Source organism: Papio anubis, chromosome 3 (assembly GCF_008728515.1).
Source record: "Papio anubis isolate 15944 chromosome 3, Panubis1.0, whole genome shotgun sequence".
Taxonomy (NCBI): Eukaryota; Metazoa; Chordata; class Mammalia; order Primates; family Cercopithecidae; genus Papio; species Papio anubis.
The window spans coordinates 86,701,663-86,723,690 of NC_044978.1; the positions used below are offsets into that span (position 1 = coordinate 86,701,663).

General features: G+C 37.7%; 1 pseudogene; it reads right to left on the reverse strand.

Moving 5' to 3' along the window:
* Positions 1 to 21,560, reverse strand: part of LOC101002230 — a 102,839-nt pseudogene extending 81,279 nt beyond the window's left edge.
* Positions 21,561 to 22,028: the final 468 nt, after the last annotated feature.

Consider the following 22,028-nt stretch of genomic DNA (forward strand, 5'->3'; position numbering starts at 1 on the left):
TCACTCATAATCCTAAAAGACATAGTCCCAAATGTTGAAATCCTGAAAGCTTAAAATCCCTAAAAATCACCAATATCTAAATTGCTAATAACTAAAATCCTGAAAATTACAGCCCTGAAAGATTAAATTCCAAATGTTTAAATTCTGAAAGCTGAATTCTAAGGAAGGAATTAGTGTGTTTTTGATTTTATGCAAGATAGATGCATTATGCTCGTTGCATCATGTTAGGTAGAACTATTACCTCGTTACTGTCGTTATGTGGAAATTAAGTATGGTTTAAGGAGATGCATATCGGTGCCGTGTTTTGTGGATTTAATTTTAGGAGTTAACTTGAATGGATTAAGGGATATCTAGAAACCTGATAGGGCATTATTTTGGGTGTGTGTGTGAAGGTGTTTCTGGAGAAGATGAGTGTTTGAGTCTGAGTGGACTAGGTGGGGAAATCCTTCCCTCTGTGCTAGTGGACAGCCTCTAATCGGCAGGGGGCACAGAGTGAACAAATATAGAAGGGGAATTGGTCTCTCTCTGAGAGCTGAGACACTTTTCTTTTTGTTTTTTTGAGACAGAGTCTTACTCTGTCCCTCAGGGTGGAGTGCAGTGGTGCAATCTTGGCTCACTGCAACCTCCGCCTCCCAGGTTCAAGCGACTCTCTGTGCCTCAACCTCCTAAGTAGCTGGAATTACAGGCATGAGCCACCACGCCGGCTAATTTTTGTATTTTTTAGTAGAGTCAGGGTTTCACCATGTTGGCCAGGCTGGTCTTGAATTCCTGACCTCAAGTGATCCTTCTGTCTTGGCCTCTCAAAGTGCTGGGATTACAGCTGTGAGCCACCGTGCCTGACCTGGGACAGTCTTTTCTTCTGCCTTGAACATCAGAACTCCAGGCTTGCTGCCCTTTGGACTCCAGAGCTTACATCAGTGGTCCCCCAGTTTCTGAGACTTTTAGCTTCAGACAAAGTTATAACATTGGCTTTCCTGGTTCTGAGGCCTTCTGAGTTGGACTAAGCCACATTACTCACATTCCAGGGTCTCCAGCTTACAGACTGTTGGACTTCTCAGCCACCATAATTGCATGAGCCAGTTCCACTATTAGATTCCCTGTCATGTATCTATACACATATCTTATTGGTTCTGTTTCTCTGGCGAACCCTAACACTGATGTGATACTGGGAAAGCCAAATATTATTCCTTCTTACTGTATTTCTTCAAACACAAAGGAAGAGATCTGTGAAAGTATCCCCACGCAAAAAGGCTGTGATAAATTAAGTGTACAAAGCTACTTAACTATGAAAGATACAAGTTTGAAAACTAATTATTATTGGTGTTGTGAAAGTAGAAAACTGTTTAATTGCAATGGCCAAGCAATAACCAGATTTTCAAATGGACAGCATATACTTACAGAATTTATAGGTTACAACCACTCTCTCAATACAAGTGCAGCAAGTATTTCGATCCTAGAAGTGAAAACACAGAAGAAATCTCTTCTGCCAAATTATTCAATCACATATGACTTCTGCCACTTCCACATGGTGTCAATTTACTATGCTACGTATCTTATCTTTGCATCATTTCCAATACTGGAGGTATAAATTGTGTAAAAACGTTTAGAGAGTGCTAATTTATTTTATGCATTTTTTTTTGTTGTTGTTGCAAATTTGACTCCACAAAAGTGCTTTGGCACAAGGTTCTTTCCGTGTAAGCATTGTGTATGTACATAAAAATGTTGAAACTTCCTCAGTAAATGAAGAGATGTCCCTTTTGTACATCTGCATTTGTGAAAGATAAAATTCTCAAACTCTCAACTCTTTGGGTGACTGCATATGTGGTGGTGACCCATGGTGGTCTTTGCTTGATCTTATTAAAATAATTAGGTTAGGGGCCAGGTGTGGTGGCTCACGCCTGTAATCTCAGCACTTTAGGAGGCTGAGGCGAGTGGATCACCTGATGTCAGGAATTTGAGACCAACCTGATCAACATGGTGAAACCCCGTCTCTACTAAAAATACAAAAATTAGCTGGGTGTGGGTGGCGTGCGCCTATAATCCCAGCTATTCAGGAGGCTGAGGCACGAGAATTGCTTGAACCCAGGAAACAGAGGTTGCAGTGAGCCGAGATCATGCCGCTCACTGCACTCCAGCTTGGGCAACAGAGTGAGACTCTGTCTAAAAAAAAAAAAAAAAAAAAGAATTAGGTTGTCTGACATGGTATTTCAGATGACCGCAGTTATAAAGCTGGGAGCTCACAACTACCAACCATAGTTACATGGGTTTATACATCTTGCTTTTGACATATTTTTTAAAAAATGAACTTTCATTTTATGTTCAGAGGTACATGTGCAGATTTGTTATATAGACAAACATATGTCATGGGGGTTTATTTTACAGATTATTTTGTCACCCAGGTACTAAGCCTAGTACCCGATAGTTATTTTTTCTGATCCTCTCCCTCCTCCCACTCTGGCTCCACTCTCAACTAGGCCCAGTGTCTGTTGTTCCCCTTTTTGTGTCTATGTGTTCTTATCATTTAGCTCCCACTTATAAGTGAGAACATGTGGTATTTGTTTCTGTTTCTGCATTGGTTTGCTAAGAATAATGGTCTCCAGCTCCATCTACGTTCTGGCAAAAGATAAGAGCTTGTTCTTTTAATGGCTGCATAGTATTCTATGGTATATATTTACCATATTTTCTTTATCCAGTCTACCATTGATGGGCATTTAGGTTGATTCTATATCTTCACGATCGTGAATAGTGTGGCAATGAACATTCGAGTGCATGTGTCTTTATGGCAGAATGATTTATATTCCTTTGGATATATACCCAGTAATGGGCTTGTTGGGTTGAATGGTAGTTCTGTTTTTAGGTCTTTGAGGAATCACCACACTGCTTTCTACGATGGTTGAACTAATTTACACTCTCATTAACAGTGTATAAGCATTCCCTTTTCTCTGCAACCTTGCCAGCATCTTTTATTTTTTGACTGTTTAATAATAATCATTCTGACTGGTATGAGATGGTATCTCATTGTGGTTTTGGTTTGCATTTCTTTAATGATCATGATATTGAGCATTTTTTGTTTTTTATGCTTGTTGGCCTCATGTATGCCTTCTTTTGAAAAGTGTCTATTCATGTCCTTTGCCCACTTTTTTATAGGGATGTTTGTTTTCTTTCTTGAAAATCTATTTAAGTTTCTTTAGATGCTGGATATTAGGCCTTTGTCAGATGCATAATTTGCAAATATTTTCTCCCACTCTGTATGTTTTGTTTCTGTATGTTTGCTTACTCTGTCGATATTTTCTTTTGCTGTACAGAAGCTCTTAAGTGATTAGATTCCGTTTGTCAATTTTTGCTTTTGTTGCGATTGCTTTTGGCATCTTTGTCATGAAATCTTTGCAGTTCCTAAGTCCAGAATGGTATCGCCTAGGTTGTCTTCCAGGGTTTTTATAGCTTTGAGTTTTACATTCAAGTCTTTAATGCATCTTGAGTTGATTTTTGTATATGATGTAAAAAAGGGGTGCAATTTCATTCTTTTGCATATGGCTAGCCAGCTATTCCAGCACCATTTATTGAATAGGGAGTCTTTTCCCCATTGCTTGTTTTTGTTAGCTTTGTCAAAGATCAGATGGCTGTAGGTGTGCAGGTTTATTTCTGTGTTCTCGATTCTGTTTCATTGGTTTGCGTGTCTGTTTTTGTACCAGTACCTTCCTGTTTTGGTTACTGTGGCCCTGTAGTATAGTTTGAATTTGGGAAATGTGATGCTTGCTGGTTTGTTCTTTTTGCTTGGGATTGCCTTGGCTATTAGGGCTCTTTTTCGGTTCCATATGAATTTAAAAATAGTGTTTTTCTAGTTCTGTGAAGAATGTCGTTGGTAGTTTGATAGGTATTGCACTGAATCCGTAAATTGCTTTTGGCAGTATGGTCATTTTAATGATATTGATTCTTCCTATCTATGAGAATGGAATGTTTTTCCATTTGTTTGTGTCATCTCTGATTTCTTTGAGTAGTGTTTGTAATTCTCATTGTAGAGATCTTTCAACTCCCTAGTTAATGATATTCCTAGGTATTTTGTTCTTTTTGTGGCAATTGTGAATGGAATTACATTCCTGATTTGGTTCTTGACTTGGCTGTTGTTAATGTATAGGAATGCTAGTGATTTTTGTACGTTCATTTTGTATCCTGAAACTTTGCTGAAATTGTTCATCAATTAAAGGGCTTTTGGGCGGAGACTATGGGGTTTCTAGATATAGAAACATGTCATCTGCAAACAGGGATAGTTTGACTTCCTTTCTTTCTATTTGGATGCCTTTTATTTCTTTCTCTTGCTTGGGCTTCCAATACTATGTTGAATAGAAGTGGTGAGAGGGCATCCTTATCTTGTGCTGGATTTCAAAGGGGAATGCTTTCAACTTTTCCCCAAGACATATTTCTTTATGAATACAGTCTGTCTGTTTTATTTATTTATTTATTTATTTATTTATTTATTTATTTATTTTTTGAGATGGAATCTCGCTGTGTCGCCCAGGCTGGAATGTAGGGGTGCCATCTCCGCTCACTGCAACCTCTGCCTCCTGGCTTCAAGCGATTCTCCTACCTCAGCCTCCTGAGTAGCTGGGATTACAGGCGCCCAGCACCACGCCCAGCTAATTTTTGTATTTTTGGTAGAGACAGAGTTTCACCATGTTGATCAGGCTGGTCTCGAACCCTAACCTCAGGTGATCCACCTGCCTCGGCCTCCCAAAGTGTTGGGATTACAGGCGTGAGCCACTGCACCTGGCCAGTTTGTCTGCTTATAACTGCCACACTTGTGCAACTATTGTTAGTATACCTGAGTTTTATTTTTGCAAAAATATGTCATTATCATTGCCTATTTTATTGCAAAAGTGGCCTATGAAGTGTTCAGCCATGTTTTTATGTTTCTCAAGTAAGTTTCCTTTTAAAAATGTAGGCTGGGTGCGGTGACTCATGCCTGTAATGACAACGCTTTGGGAGGCCAAGGCAAGTGGATCACTTGAGGTCAGGAGTTTCAGACCTGTCTGGCCAACATAGCGAAACTACATATCTACTAAAAATACAAAAAATCAGCCGGGCATGGTAGTGTGCGCCTGTAATTCTGGGAGTTTGATGCACAAGAATCGCTTGTACCAGGAGGCAGAAGTTTCGGTGAACCAAGATTGAGCCACTGCACTCCAGCCTGAGTGACAAAGTGACTCTATCTCAAATAATAATAACAAATAATAAAAATAAAAAATAAAAATGTAAACAAATGTCTTTTAAATTTTTTAGATTTCTTTTTTTCCAGAGTTTTATTTTTGGAATTTTGACTTTTCAGGATTGTGATTTTTGAGATTTTAAGGATTTTGATCTTTTGGGATTTCAACATTTGGGATTACGGCCTTCAGGATTGTGTCTTTTGGGATTATGGTCCAAACCTGTATTATCCATGGGTTGAATTGTATAACACTGGAAGGTCAAAGAGAGAGAGTTCATCTTAGCCTATTGCTTAAGAAAATAATAAATTCTATTTTAGAGCAGTTTTAGGTTGACAGAAAAATGAGCAGAGAGATGCCATAAACCTCCTTGTATCCCTCTACAAGTTCCTCTTAACAAACATTTTGCATTAGTGTGATATATTTGTGGCAATCGATGAACCAACATCGATACATTATTATTAACTAAAGTCCACTGTTTACATTAAGCTTTACTCTTGGTGCTGTATATTAGGGTTTGATAATATATAATATACATCCATCACTACGGTATATACTGAATAGTATTACTGTCCTAAAATGCTCTGTGTTTTACCTATTAAGCATCCCTGCCTCCCTTCAGCCTTTTGGCAACCGCTGATCGTTTGATTGTTGCCATAGTTTTGCTTTCCCTGGAAGGTCACATGGTTGGAATCATACAGTATGTAGCCCTTGCAGATCGACTTCTTTCATTTATCAATATGCACTTAAATTCCTCCATGTCTTTTTGTGACTCAATAGTTTATTTCTTTTTATCTCTGAATAATATTCCATTTAATTGCTATGCCACCATTTATTTTTATTTTCACCTACTGAAGGAGATCTTGGTTGCCTCCAAGTTTTGCCAATGATGAATAAAGAATAAAGTGGCATCTTACCCTGTGTTTTTGCATTTAAAGATACATGATGTAGTATTAATTTGCTACCTATAATGTATTCATTATGAAATTTTAGAAGGCACAGGAAATATTTTTAAAAATACTATTGGTAATCTCATCCCAAAGATAACACTAGTAGCTGTTATGTATATCTATGTTTTCTTTTCTCCTTTTAAATCAATATTTATGCCTGAAAGTTTATTTATGTCTCTATATGCCTCCATTAATTGTTCTTATAAGCTCGAGGATTATACTCTATAGTTTTGTATCCTTGCTTTTTCTCCCCACTTAATATTATGTGTACATCATGGAAGATGGGGTATTCACTCCCTCAAGCATTTATCCTTTGTGTTGCAAACAATCTAATTACACTCTTCTAGTTATTTTTAAATGTACAACTAAATTGTTATTGACGGTAGTCACCCTGTTGTGCTGTCAGATACTAGGACTTATTCATTCATTTTAACTACTTTTTGTACCCATTAACGATCCCCTCCCCATCTCCTCTTCCCCCCTTGGCAACCTGTTTTGTTCATTGGTAATCCCTCAGTACACAGAAGAGTGTCTAGAGGGCACCCCAAAAATATTTGTTGAATAAGTGAAGGAATTGTATTTTTGAAATTTGCATGATCTCATTAGCTATTCCTTAGAATCAAACCAGAACTTACTTGTAGTAAAAGTTATTGCCTGTTAAATTGAGGATCAAAATAATCATGCTGTCTTACAGTATTTTAAAGGAGCTGATTTCTATAGTGGCTTTCTCATATAGTTAGTGATGACAATGTTTTTACCAGCTCATCTTTAGCAGGTTGTGCAACTTGAGGGTTTTTCATTGATGGGGTAATATTGTTCCTGCCCTGCCCCTTCTCTTGAGAATAAGAACACACTGTTGCTAAGAGGCTGGTAAGGGTTAAGCATTCTCTTGAGCAAAATAACACTGGTTTATGCTGGAAATAACTTTAACTTGGTAGTAACAATGCGCTGCTGACAGGGTCCCAGCTAGAACATGCATTCCTCACCATCTTGAGGCTTCCTGGATGAGAACCACTCACTGAGAGCAGTTTGTAAGATTCATCAAGGCTGTGCCTTGTCCTCCATATATTTCCTGTAGATTTACCTGGGAAACCAACCTCTTCACTTCAGCTGACCTGAAATCCCCACAGGTCCGCTCAAATGCTGGTATTTGTTTGCGTCCAAAGCGGAAGTACAGGGAGTATCAGTGATAACATACTGTTTACATGAGTGATAGCTGGGAAGAGAAGTTCACCAGGAAATCCTGGTGAGACTCCTACATTCACCAAGGGGTGTGGCAATGGGCTGACTCAGGAGTCTTCAGATTTCAGAGCAAGGACCTGCAACATAGGCAGGAAGAGGACAAAGGGTGCTGTCAGGGTGAGCAATTATGGAGTCAAAGCCTGGAACAGATGTTATGTACTTCTCAGTCTCAGTGAAGGCTAGCCCTGTTCAACATCTTACAGTTCTATTGGGTGAGTTGATAAATTAAAGCCATCTCCATAAAATGCCATTCCAGACTAACATATGGGATTGACTTAATTTTTCCATTTAAAAATGCCTGCTTTATATTATAAGCTTTAAAATTGCTTTCTAAGTAATGGATTTAAAAAAATCTGAGTAGGCGTGTATCCATGGTTATAGCAATGATGATAGCAAAGATTTCTGAAGATAGAGTTTTTGTCCTAGATTTTTATAGGGTTTCTATTTATCAACCTTGCTTCTGCTTTCCTTCAGCTCTTTCTATATGATTTGAAAATTTGTTTACCAGTTTTTTGTTGTTAAAAAATTTAACATTATTTAACATTTTTATTTTACTCATCAATTCATTTATTTTATCAGTTATTTATTGAATACCTAAAATATGTGGAGTATTTTAGACACAATGGGAAATAGAAAACTTCAAAAACTCTAATTGAATAGATGACATAAACAAATCTAAACAGGTAATTAAAATACAGTGTAATGTTTTAAGAACACATAGGAGGGGCACCTAACCAAAAATTAACATTAGAAGATTTTCAAGAGTAAATGCAGTCTAAACTAGAAGCACTAAAAAGCTGGAAGTGTAGATGAGGAGTGAAGAAGAGCATTTCAAGAGAAGGAGGCAGCATGTGCAAAGTTCCTGAGGTGACAGACCACATGGCTTGTCAGAGCCCTGAGAGTAGCTCATTGTGACTAGTGTATCAGGTGAGAAGTAGGAATGGTGAGAGATGTGACTGTGGAGGAAAACTAGGTCTTTATTAGGACATAACTCAAAAATCATATTATAGAACTCAAAGACAATGGGAAATAATTGAAGGCTATTATGACTGAGTTGGATTAGATAGTCCATTTAGAAAGCACACATTGACTTCCCCATGGAGAATAACTTGGTAAGGGACAATTTGCAAGTCAGGGAGACAGAAGATGGCAAATTATCCAGGTAAGAGTTGATGGTAGCCTATCCTAGGATAAAGGCAGTGGGCTTAAAGACAGTAGATCAATTTGAAAGCCATAGTAGAATTACCATGATTTGATAATTGATGGCCAGAGAGGGTATACAAAGGAGAAAGATAAGGGAATGACATTGACTGTCTTAGTGTGGTTTCTCCCTAAAAGCAAGTCTGTGTCAATAATTGGGATGCAGGAGGTTTATTTTAGAGATGATCCCAAGAAATAAGAGTGAGAGAATGAGGAGGGAGTGTTAGGGAAGGAGAAAAACTAATTCAGGGAAGGAAGAAAGCCAGTAAAGGGTGCACTATTGAACTATTTATTGCTGTAAAACCCTGGGGCACATATTGTAGAAATTCCCTGAGAAACCATGTTGAAAGCTTTTCAGAAGTGACCCTTTGAAAGACTGGAGACTGAGCCTTTCTTCTCTGACTCTCATTTCTCTTTGGTTTAAGGTTGCCTCCAGGGATGTTAACTCCTCTATGCTTGAAAGCTGCTGAGCAGGTTATTAGAATTCTAAAGAAAACCTGACGTAAAATATATGAGAGAATGACTGGAAGTGAAACTACAATTAGAGGTGGGCTAAGAGGATATGATGTTGGGCACAAGTAGGGTCTACTACAGTGACCATGTTTCTGGCACAGGTAACTGGATGAGCCAGCATATGTTGAATTCCTGAAATATTTTTGAGACATCCACGTGGTGAGATCCAGTAGGTAGAGGGATACAGTCTGGCATTCAGAGCTGGCACCACAGTAATGAGTTTAGAAGCCACAGTCTAACCGGAGGGAGTGTATTAGTTTTCTAGAGCAGCCCTAACAAAATACCACAGGCTGGATGGCTTAAAAAACAGAAACATATTGCCTTCCAGTTCTGGAGCCTGCTGACAGGATTGATTTCTTCTCAGGTCTCTCTCCCTGGCTTGTGGATGGCCGTGTTCTCCCTGTGTCTTTACATAGTCTTTCCTCTGGGTCTGTGTCTGAATTTCCCCTTTTCATAAGAATGACAATCATACTGTATTAGGGCCCACCCATGTGACTTCATTTTACCTTAATTACCTCTTCAAAGGCCTTATCTCCAAATAGAGTCACATTCTGAGGTACTGGGGGTTAGGAATTCAGCATATCAATTTTTTTTTTTGTGGGGCAGGGCGGGGCGGGGGGTGGATGGGACACAACCAAGCCAATAACAGGTAGTAATCGGCACAAAGGGAGTAGATAAGGTGTTCAAGAAGCATGTGTAGAATGAGGGAAAGAACAAGGTTTGAAGGGATACCAACATTTAAAACGACTAGCATTTAACACTAACAAAACAATACAAAAAATGGAAGGAAAACTGGAAAGTATGGCTTCCTGGAAGCCAAGAGCAGGACTGTTTGAAGAAGGATGGAGTAGTCAGCCAATGTCCAGTGCTCCTGAGAGGCCCAGTGGAGGAAGACATATGAGATTGCTGAGCTTATGGGTTGGTGTTTGAAAAGAAGGTGAAAACTTGGGCTGGGAGAAGGAGCATCCTCAGGACACCACCAAGTAGGTGTACAGGTTTGGGTGCTGCTGGGAAGAAGACAGAGGTGGGTAAGGAAAGGTCTAAAGAGGCAGGAAAGAGAGCAGCTGACTGGCGGAGCAGCTGACTGGCGGAGCAGCTGACTGGCTTGTGGCAGTCGAAGAGAAAACTGTCCACAGCTCAGACACAGAATTCATCTTAGATGAGTGTAGAGACACCACTTCCATGTAACTAGGGTGGAAGGAGGAGATGATGTGAAAAATGATTGGAGAGTAATAGGGGATGGTTATACGAGCAGAGCTTTGAGGGAGAGAGAAGTTCGTTTGAATTAAACTAAAGTTTGAAGTAAGATGTGATAAAAGAGCATACCAATGTACATTTAAATGATTTCTATGCTGTGAAGTCCAATATCACTTCATCATTGAAATTTCTCAAATCTTTCTTCATGAAAGCGGTATTGTTAAGGCATCCTCTTAAAAAAGATGAGTTCAGTGGAAATATGAACATAAAGTATTAATAAAATTATTGTTATTATGTACACACATAGTTTACAAAAATGCTGTTGTTATATTAACTCATGTCCAAAAGGTAGCTTGAATAAAACATACAGTGCTCTTCTTCTATGGAGGCCTTGATAGAAAGTATAGTAATTTAAGAAACTGTAACATTTCATCCCTGATATCTTCAGTTAGCACAGTATCTTTAATATGCTGCTCTATCTTGCTATTTTTTTTTTTTTTTTTTTTGAGACGGAGTCTCGCACTGTGTCACCCAGGCTGGAGTGCAGTGGCGCGATCTCGGCTCACTGCAAGCTCCGCCTCCCAAGTTCAGGCCATTCTCCTGCCTCAGCCTCCGAGTAGCTGGGACTACAGGCGCCCGCCACCACGCCCGGCTAGTTTTTTGTATTTTTAGTAGAGACGGGGTTTCACCAGGTTAGCCAGGATGGTCTCGATCTCCTGACCTCGTGATCCGCCCGCCTCGGCCTCCCAAAGTGCTGGGATTACAGGCTTGAGCCACCGCGCCCGGCCTCTATCTTGCTATTAAACTACTGTTTACTACTGATAAACAAGGCAATGAGAAAATGGAAAAGGCAAATTTATGTGGATATAAGTGGTGATTACTGTAAATTATCACATCATAGACTAATGTGATCATAGCCCCCTTCAAATTAGATATTGCGTTTTATGAATACATTTAACAGTGCTCCTTAATTTTCTCTTTTTACTCAGTTCATTGTGCTAAATTTCTGCTGGCCCACAGAATAAGAACTGAGCAAGAAATCTTCATTTATTGCATATATTTGCATAATATCTGATTTCATATTCCTTATCTGTAAATTGCCTTAATATCCAGGAGGAAGTTATTTTTTTTTCATTTGATATAACTAAGATAATAATTGTACATGTCAATGAAATTATAAGGTGGTGTTGTTGCTGGGGGATTTTAGTGAAAATTAAACTGATTTGATAGTTCAAAGTTCTTATCCCAGTTTGCATTTTATCATTTATCCACTTAGATATCACAGAAAGGCCCTTTGGTCTTAAGTCTCTTCATTTCCAAATCTGTCAGATAAACGTTAAACATCTCTTTTTCCTAATACATAGGATGAATGTGAAGATTAGTGTCTGCTAATAGCTGTAGAAGGTGTAATATAAAGACATCATAATTTACCTTGGGATAAAATATAAGTGATAATGTATGCTTGCACAGCGTGTAAACTTTATATTAGTAGTAACTTCCAAATTCTTGAAAAATTATAACAAAATCCTTGCAAAATTTTACCATCCATAAACAAAGAGTGTTTATATCCAAATGGAAATTTTCTGTACTAAATGTAATTAAAAATCTGAAAGCAAATGTATTGCATCAATTTTCTTTGAAGATATATGAAGTACCAGGGCCTGGAGTGTGGTTAAAAAATACATCTATCCCCTGTCTTTTTGGAACTTACACAGTCTAGTAAGTGAAACAGAAAATAGCTACATTAAAAATAAACATATAATATTACATGTTATAAAGTACAATAAAGTACTTTGACAAAACTATCTTCTGGGGAGTGGAGAGTGGGATGAGGGATCGTGACCAGAATAAGTGCATTTGAGAATGGGAGGAGAAGTAAATACAGCAATTGTAGGTAACTCAAGAAATTTGGCATCAAAAGCAAGCAAAACAATAAGGCAGTAGCTTAAGAGAGATATAGGGTCAAGGAAACTTTTAAGAGATAAGAGATAATGTTTTCTGCTCATGGGAATGATTTAGTACAGAGTGGGAAACTGATGACCTTTTAGTCTCCTAGGGCTGCCATAACAAAGTGCCACAAACTGGGTGGCTTTACTGTCTCGCACACAGTTTTGGAGGTTAAAAGTCTGAAATACAGTTGTTGGCAAGGGCCATGCTCCCCTGAAACCTCTAGGGTAATCTTTACACGCCTTTTGCTAGCTTCTGGTGGTTGCTGGCAATCTTTGGCATTTCTTGGCTTGCAGCTGCATAATCCAATCTCTGTCTTTGTCATCACATGACATTCTCCCTGTGTGTCCCTCTGTGTCTTCACATGGCTACCTTCTTAAAAGGACATCAGTCATATCGGATCAAGGGCCCACCCTGTTGATTAAGATGACCTCATCTTAACTAATTCCATCTGCAACAACCCTATTTTCAAACAAGGTTACATTCTGAGTTACTGAAGGTTAGGACTTCAGCATATCTTCCTTTTGGGGACACGATTCAACCCATAACAAATAGAGTGGTAGCTTGACAGAGATGTAGGGTGGGAGGAACTTTTAAGAGAAAAGAGACAATATTTTCTGTTCATGGGAATGATCTAGTCCAGAGCCGATGATATAGTAGGAGAAAGAAGGTTAGAATTGTGGAGACAAATAACTTGAGTAGGAAAAAGGATGAGATCCATCGGAAGGCTGGTCTTGTAAGAAAGCGTGGAAAAATCATTTGCTGTAACAGAAAAGAAGGCAGAGTTTAAGAATTCAGATAAGGTTGGGTTGTAGATATTGTGATGGCAAAAGTTTCTCTTTTCAGTGCTTATATATTTTTTACTAAAGAAGAAATAAATATCCTCCCTTCCCTCCCTCCCTTTCCTTCCTTCCTTCCTTCCTTCCTTCCTTCCTTCCTTCCTTCCTTCCTTCCTTCCTTCTTTCCTTCCTTCCTTCCTTCCTTCCTCCCTCCCTCCCTCCCTTTCTTTTCTTTCTTTCTTTATTTCTTTCTTTCTTTTCTTTTTCTTTTTTTTTCTTTCTTTCTTTCTTTCTTTCTTTCTTGCTTGCTTGCTTTCTTGCTTTCTTTTTCTTTCTTTCTTTCTTTTCTTCCTTCTCTCTTTCTTTCTTTCTTTCTTTCTTTCTTTCTTTCTTTCTTTCTTTCTTTCTTTCTTTCTTCCCTCCCTCCTTCCTCTTTTCTTTTCTTTTCTTTTCTCTTTTTCTTTTCTCTTTCTTTCTTTCTTTCTTTCTTTCTTTCTTTCTTTCTTTCTTTCTTTCTTTCTTTCTTTCTTTCTTTCTTTCCTTTCTTTCTTTCTTCTTCCCTCCCTCCCTCCCTCCCTCCCTCCTTCCTTCCTTCCTTCCTTCCTTCCTTCCTTCCTTCCTTCTCCTTTCATCCTCTCTTTGTGATCGTCTCTGTTGCTGGATTGCTGATTGATGCTCAGCTCACTTTCTGACCTCAGCCTTCTTGAACCAAATTGTCCTCCCCACTCAGCCTCCTCAGTAACTGGGATTACAGACATGTGCTACCATGCTTTGCTAATTTTTTAAAAACACTTTTTGTGGAGATGATGTCTCACTATGTTGTTCATGCTAGTCTAGAACTCCTGGCTCAAGCAATCCTCCAGCCTTGGTCTCTCAAAGTGTTGGGATTATAGGCGTGAGCCACTGTATCTGGCCACAAATGTTTTTGATATGAAATTCAGACCAATGTCATAATCATCATTAGTATTCTTTTAGGGCATTGTGGTATATACTGGAAAAGGAAAGAAGTATATGAAAGCACAGCACCATGCTTGAGATACACATACACATACTTTTATACATTTTGCATTTACTGAGCCTCTGCTATGTGGCTTTATGCTAGACACTTTATATATACTATCTACTTTAATCCTCACAACATTTCTGAATGGCATTCCCTGGCAAAAAAGCCCCTCTTTTTCCATATATACTTATACTATCTAAATATTAAATAAGTTCATGTCATAGGCCAGAGGCTAATAGCACACAGTCACGTGAACAGGTCCTTTGAAGGTTGTTATGTAGTCAGTACAAAGTTGAGAATCATAGAGTTTTATAACTTTTTAAAAAGAAATATTTAGGATACAGATTAAAGACCAATTAAAAAATAAAAAAGCCAGTATTTTAACAATTTTAAAATAATTGAAGGTAAAAATACACTGTGACCAAGCACACGTAGGTTCTTCATAACAAACTTCACGGGCTGATCAAACACTGCAGTCTCTTTGTACTTTAACCTGGGCTCTTGGCAAGAAGCCCAGTCAGTAGGCATTTTTTTTGTTTGTTTGTTTCTCAAATGTAGATCAGCTTATTAATAGATAATGGTCTTGATCATCTCTATCAATATTTATATCAAAAGAAGATTATAAATTTGAAATACGTATTGCTTATGATTTTTAATTCTGATCTTTGTTTTAAATGAATTGACATTTAAAAACAAATTTGTTTGTCTGTATTTTGTCTATCTTTGATTTAAATTCACTCTTAATATTTAAGAATATATAGAATATATATATTCTTTGCGTATGCAAAGTGTTCTTGTCTGGTTAAGGCAATAAATTAATTTTCCACATATTCATATACCAGAATTGAAACATCAGATAACAAGTCAAGCAAAGGTTATACAAGGAAATGAATATCTGTAAGAAAATGATGGCCTTTAGCTGATGACATGTTAATCTGAATGGCATAGTGAAAATACTGTTATCTTCAAAATAGGCTTCAATCAGATCTGCCCCACAGACCTAATTGCTCCAGAGTGATTATGTCATCATAATAACTGTGGATTAGAGAGGATAATTATAGATATTATTTTTGTTCATGGTATTGTTTTTATAGTCATAAACATTGAATTCTACAGCGTCAACAGGGACATAGATGAGTAAAAAAAAAAATACCAGTGATAAACATTCTCTATTTATCTTAAAACCCAGGCATCTCTGAACTAACTCTGCAAACAGGTTTGATATGCTTTGGTCTGTGATGACGTCCATTCTTCAGTTCTATACCTATCACACAGGCCAGGTGTAGTGTTTGCAGACAGTAATGCTAAACATCCTGCTTCCTTTTCTAGTCCCATTTTTCTAATCTTACTTTCCAGCATTGGCTAAGATGGAGGACTTACAGGCTTCTCTTAAGATAAAAGAGCAGAAAGGACATTTGAGCTTATCGGCTTTGACTTTCTGTCCTACTCTCTGAATGGCAAATTTATTTCGGTTCCATGTTTGTTCCAAGATTTTTCTGAGTATTTTTAAAAGATTCAAATCCCAGAATCAGAAAATGATGAACAGAACAGGCAGTGACCTAAAAGACATAATTTTGCATTTTAAAGATTGAAAACTTTGACATAATATTGGTAAAAGTTTTCTTTGTATTAAATCTCAGTAGTCTAAGTAGGAACAAACAACTTGGAGAAGTTGCATTTTATTCCTATTTTAGATACTCATATGAAATAGTTTTGGTGATTTTATCTTAGATTAAATATTTAAAGTTTATTTAGACACTTAGTAATATTTTAGATTAAAACTCTCTAACTTATTTACTATCCCTATGAAATATTTTAGACGAAAATTCTGTAATGTGGTAGCTATTTATTAGGTCACCTATTATATCTTACTCATTTGGATTTTAAGGTTTTAGTCTAAATTTTCCCTTTACATGTGGGAGGGTGCAGTTGCAGTTGGCAAGTTTTATGGAGCATAATAATTCTGGCCTTGGGGAATTTCTTTTCCTGCTAAATATAGGGTTTGCTTACTTAGTTCTTGTTTCTACAGCAGTAGGATTACAGTTTAAATATATAATAAGTCCTCAAGGTAGTTTGAAAATAAAAGTTTGAAAATTACAGTTTGAACGTGTGATTACACCTTTAATAATAAAACAAATTAGGAAATGTCAAAGGAAAGAAGAACTTAATATGTGAAACATACTGTCAAACTCATCCTGTTATAGAATACCTCTTCTACCCTCCTTATTTCTTTCTTTCCCCCTCAGATTCACAAATGATAAACAATAAAATATTGAAAACGAATCCATATGAACTCCCTATTTTGCTGGAATTAACTCCATCATAGCAATTTATTCTTCTTTTAGATGAGAGAAATGTAGGCGATTAGGCAAAAGGGACTTCGGAACAAAGCAAAGCACCTACTTATTCCTGTTTGTTGTTAACCTTAAAAAGACTCATGTGCTTTTGTCTAAGTAAAGTTTTACACTTCTTTGAACATAAAAAAATTGTTTCAAATCTAAATTAGTTCCAAAACTGCAGTGGAAAGTATATTTTTTCATTTTTAGAAAGATAATAAGCATGTTTCGGTTAACTTGAATTAATGACTGGATTGTAGGTTTCACAGAAGACATACAAGGTCCGTATGTTGCCCACAGACTTTGAGAAATACACATTTACCAAAGAAGGCAAAGTGTAGTGTTTGCAGACTTTATAAGCCAGCAACAATTAGGGCCTGGAACATAAAAATCATTGGACATTAGTAAATCTGTCATTTTTTCCATGGCCCTAGACTTTATGTCTTGTGAATGTTTCTTCTATCTCAAATACAAATTAACCATTTCTTTATGGTTCTTAGGATATTGGGACATACTATTTTTGGACTGTAAGTTTCCTGTGTATTTAAACCATTATCTTTTCCTGTAACATCTGTCCTTAGTTTTAGTTTATTTTTGTGTAAATCATACTTTATTTCAAGTGCATTGATCCTCATTAAGTCTTTATTACAAGAATGGCTTATATATAAATGTAAAACCACAGGTACCAAATATTGGTTTGTCATTTGTTTGTGCCCCCCCAAATTTTTTCTCTTCCTGAAGTGTACCAACCAAAAGTATTAGAACAGGAAATAGAACCGGAAAACATTAAAACAGTTCATGGTAAAATGAAAATTTCCACCCAGGTTAAAAAAAAAAAAAAAAAGGGAGCAGTGTCGTCTGCAGTGGGTTCCCTGGAGCTGCAGAGAACGAATTTTCCATTCTAGAGAAGATGTGCTACCTAGCTTGTTTGATGTTGTTATGTGTGTACAGACAACAAGTAGTGTCACAATGCTGTAAATCATGCTCAAAATGACTTCTCAACCTGGTTTGTCCAGTTTGAAATTTTAGGTTTCCTTGAATATATAACTTATAAAATACTTTAATTTATGTCATCTTAACTAATTCTTGTAATAACCTCCTGAGATACACAGAATTGTTAAGGGACTCAAACTATGAATACTACAAAACTGTTCACATTGTTTCAGTTAGAATCAGAACTCAAATCTTCATTCTTATTTCATTGCTCTTTCCACAATACTGTGCTGCCATGAAACCTTGGGTTGGGATAGTTGATGCTCATTCCTTAGGGAACATAAACCTCTTCCAAACAGGGCTTTTTGATTTAACCACAAGTTACAGATGAGTACCTAATAATAGAGAGAGTAAACACGTCATTTCACAAAGGTGTTCTGCAGCAAGAATGTGATGTGAATAAATATCTGGAAAAGACGGAAACTAATCAAGAAAATTCTTGTATAGATTTAAGCTCCTAGTAGTGCATATACTGAAGAGAGGACACTTTCTCTGTTTGCTTTTTAAATTTCCAATAGTCTCACTTAAATTCTTAAGTTAAAGGTACTTTGCAAATTACATAAACCAGGGATATCATTAACAAAAATAAAAAATAAAAAATGCAAATAGAGCTTGATCAGTTATCATTTTTTGTTCTTAATTTTTAATATTTTAGCATGCATAAAGTTACTGGGATTAGGAGATTTGAAGGAAAAGAAGGCAAGGGAAGAAAGGGAAGCGAAGAGGCTGTAGGTTCCTGGTACTAAGGGGTTGAGAACCCAGGGGAGAAGAGTTCCTTGTCATAATTTCATTTCATAAGTTTGTCTAAGGCTAGGCTTTGTACTAAGCTCTTATCTTGAAAGGAAAATTTTTAATTGTTCTCACATGATTACATTTCCCAGCAGCTCAATTTCAGTCAGGCTTTCGGACTCTGATCCTTAAGAGTTGGGAGAGTGGAGATATGGGAAGTACTCTCATGGAGAATTATTCATGCCTGCTGTTCAGCTTACCCCATGCCGCATCAAAGACGTGGCATTATTGAGAATTCAGAGTGAAAGGAGTCGGATACTTTTCAGGGCTTTGTAAAACATTTATTTTAAATAAGTCTCTGCTTTTTGGTTAGCTTTCAGTAGTAAAGAAGCATGCCAGCCACACAGCATGGGGTCTTCCTGTCTGCTGCCCAGGACTCTCTTCTCACCAGATATAGGGAGACAATCTACTGAACCTTACTCTCCCTGTCCCCATTTAGAGTCTACTCAAACTTCTTCCATCATCTATATTTTGATAACTTTTTATTCCTTTAAGTAAAACATGCCTTTTGAAAAAATGTTAAGTACTGGCCAGGTGCGGTGGCTCACACCTGTAATCCCAACACTTTGGGAGGCTGAGGCGGGTGGATCACCTGAGGTCAGGAGTTCAAGACCAGCCTGGCCAACATGATGAAACCCCATCTCTACTAAAACCACAAAAATTAGCTGGGCATGGTGGCACATGCCTGTAGTTCAAGCTACTTGGGAGGCTGAGGCAGGAGGATCGCTTGAACCTGGGAGGCGGAGGTCGCAGTGAGCCAAGATCATGCCCACTGCACTCCAGCCTGGGTGGCAGAGTGAGACTCTGTTCAAAAAAAAAAAAAAAAAAAAAAAAGAGGATATAAAGGAAAACAACACATTTTTTCTCCACAAAGAAAGGTATTGTTCTCCCCGCTTTGAATCACCTGTCCTCAGACCTACTTCTTAAAAGGAAAACATCATAAACAGCTTGGCACATATTCCTCAGACCTTTGTTAATGTACACACAAACACGCATGTGCGCAGTTGTTTACATTGTTTTAAACCGTGTTCTGCTTCATATTTTTTTCATTAATTTACTCAGTATATTTCCATGTTAGAATATGTAAATTTTCCCAACACTCCAATAATAATTTTAAAATTTATAGAATTATAAAGCACAAAAACCATGCTGAACTAATGCTGGATGAGCTCAAGTGAAACAGCAGCGTAAAGGGTGGGGACACTGGTTCAGGAGAAAAGAATGAAAGGAAAGGGATAAAGAAGAAGAGCTAAGAAGAACATAGGTTAGTATAATTTCCAATTTCACTTACTCAATGACATTAAAGTCGTAAGGGTGTTATTCTTGAAACATTGACTGGTGTTTATTTTGTGGTGGTGAAATGGAAAAAGACAAGTTTGGGCTTCCGTTTCAGTCTAAATGTGTTACTTGGCCATACTGCTTAACTCTCCTGAGCATTCCTTTCCTGATCCCCTAAATGACAAGATTAGACTTGGTGTAATTTATGGATCTTTCCATTTCTGATTAGTGCTTTAATTTCCTGGAAAAAAAACTAAGAGTTTTGTAAGGTATAAAGTAGTCTTTGTTCTGAGATATTCTTGGTTGTTCTTGTCCATTTCCCATTGGCCTTTTGCTAGGCTTATTACATGAGTCATGTTACCTACCATTCCAGCATATATGAACACCTGCATTCAGCTTTACAGTTGATAAAGGGATTTCACACACTTTATCACATCTGATTTTCACAATTATTCAGTATGGTAAATTTAGCAGGTGTTATTTTAATCCCCATTTTAGAGATTAGGAATTAAGAGGGGCCTTGGAGAAATCTAATTCCTACCTATACTGTCTCTGGTATGGATGGCTGAATAGACATAGATGGTCCAGATATAATAATTATCTAGCTCTTATTTGAGCATTTAAGGTATGGTTTATTGGTAATAATGAGAAATAAATATTGATATTGATAATACAGGATAAAGGAGGTTTAAATTCACTGAAGAGATTTTGTTGTTGTTGTTGCCTCAGATGATCATAAGGAATCTTTGAGGATATCATTAGACAAAGACTTGGAACTTTGAGACTTTTCCTGATTCTGCCAGATGCTGCCTTTATATTCCAGATTCTCCAATTCCAAGAACCCCCTTGCAGTTCTCTTTATTCTCTCAGGTGTCTCAGGGCATTTTATTTTGCATTTTCTCATCTTGGAATGTTCTTTCTTATTTTTTTTTTTTGTTTGTCTTTCTGTCAAACTTCTACTTATTCTTAAAGCTCAGGGTTTACCCACTCTGGAAACTATTTGCTCACTTCATCTGCAGACACTGGTGCTCCTCTCTCTCTCCACCGCAACGTTTAAAGTCTTCATTTTAGCAACCATCTTTCACCTTCCTCCAACCTGTACCTACAAGCTACTTAAGAGTAAAATAAGGAGTATCTTTTCATTCTTATATTCCAGACACAATGGACTGTGATGCAAATGCTAAAAATACGTATTAGTGAGTAAATTAATTTCACTGAAAATTACACTTTTTGTAAAATTTCAGATTTAATTTTAACGTAATTTGTTGCAGGAACTTTCTCCTTTCCTCATCAGTATTCAATGTTTAAATTTTAAAATTAGGAGGTACATAGAGGGAAGTGGTCAGCACGGTAAAAATACTTGTATTCATTCTGATCCATTTTAGAGTAAGTTGCTAATCTCATGTTATCCTGGAAGAATTTAACATGCATTTTTGGACCATTCCCTTGCTTTCAGGCACAAGGTGATATTCCAGGTTCATCCCGTTCTTTGTCTGCTTCTGGAATCAGCCCTTTTTCTAAGGGGCTCTGGTTCCGTTTAGTAGAGAATAGTAATATTTAGAAGCCAAGCTCAGTGCCCTAGTTATGCTCTTTCCTATTAGTGTCATTGTTCTCAGACCCAGTCAGTGGACAGAGCTGGTAATTATTTACACACACACATATATATATATATATATATATATAGTGTGGAAACACATGCTACACGTAGCAAACCATGAATTGATACTGATCTCTCCAATTCCTACATAAGACCAGAGGGTTCGTTCATTCTAGTTTTCTCCCTCTCCATATTTGCAACTCCCTACTGTGATAACGAGAAAACTGGCTATTATAATCTAATATATTTACTTATTTAATGAATCCCCTTATGTATAACTAATGTATTTCTGCTGCATCCTCTTCCCCACTGATTCCTTCCTTATCCTCTTTCAGTTCTGACACACCATGCCAGGCTGCCATCCTCACTGCACAGACTCTGACACCTCATGCTACTGCTCTTCAGGGTCACCTTCCTCCCCCTTGCCCATCTCTGACATTCTGTTATGACCACTGTCAGGCCTGGCTGCCTTCGTCACCTTCTCAGGCTCTGACTCTCCACACTGGCTGACTCTTTCTCTCTCCCCTAGATCCATGGATGCTTCCTAGCTGTGCTCAGTCTTTGGCACCCAACACCTGGCCACTACTTTGGTGGACACCCTGCTCTTCCAGCTTGGGCTCTGACAGATCATGCTCGGAAGGATACTCTGCTGATCATACTTGGGTCTGATAGTCTGTGCTTGTGCGCACGCATACACCCTTATCCCATTAGTGATGCAGCTCTGATTTCCCATGTCTCTTCCCAAATCTGGACACCTTCAGGACCCTACTTGGGCTCTTACTGTCCACGCTACATTCTCTCCTACTTAGATATACTTTTTTTCTTGTTCAAGCTCCAACACCCCTCTTTGGGTCCCTATGGCTCCCCTTCACACAGACACTATTGTGCTACACTCCACCTAATGACTTCCAGGCTGGATGGTAAGGAAGAGAAGGGAAGAAGAAGAAGAGAAAGGGGTGAGCCATCTTTTAGATTCCCTCATTAGTCCTTCCACAGAGAAGAT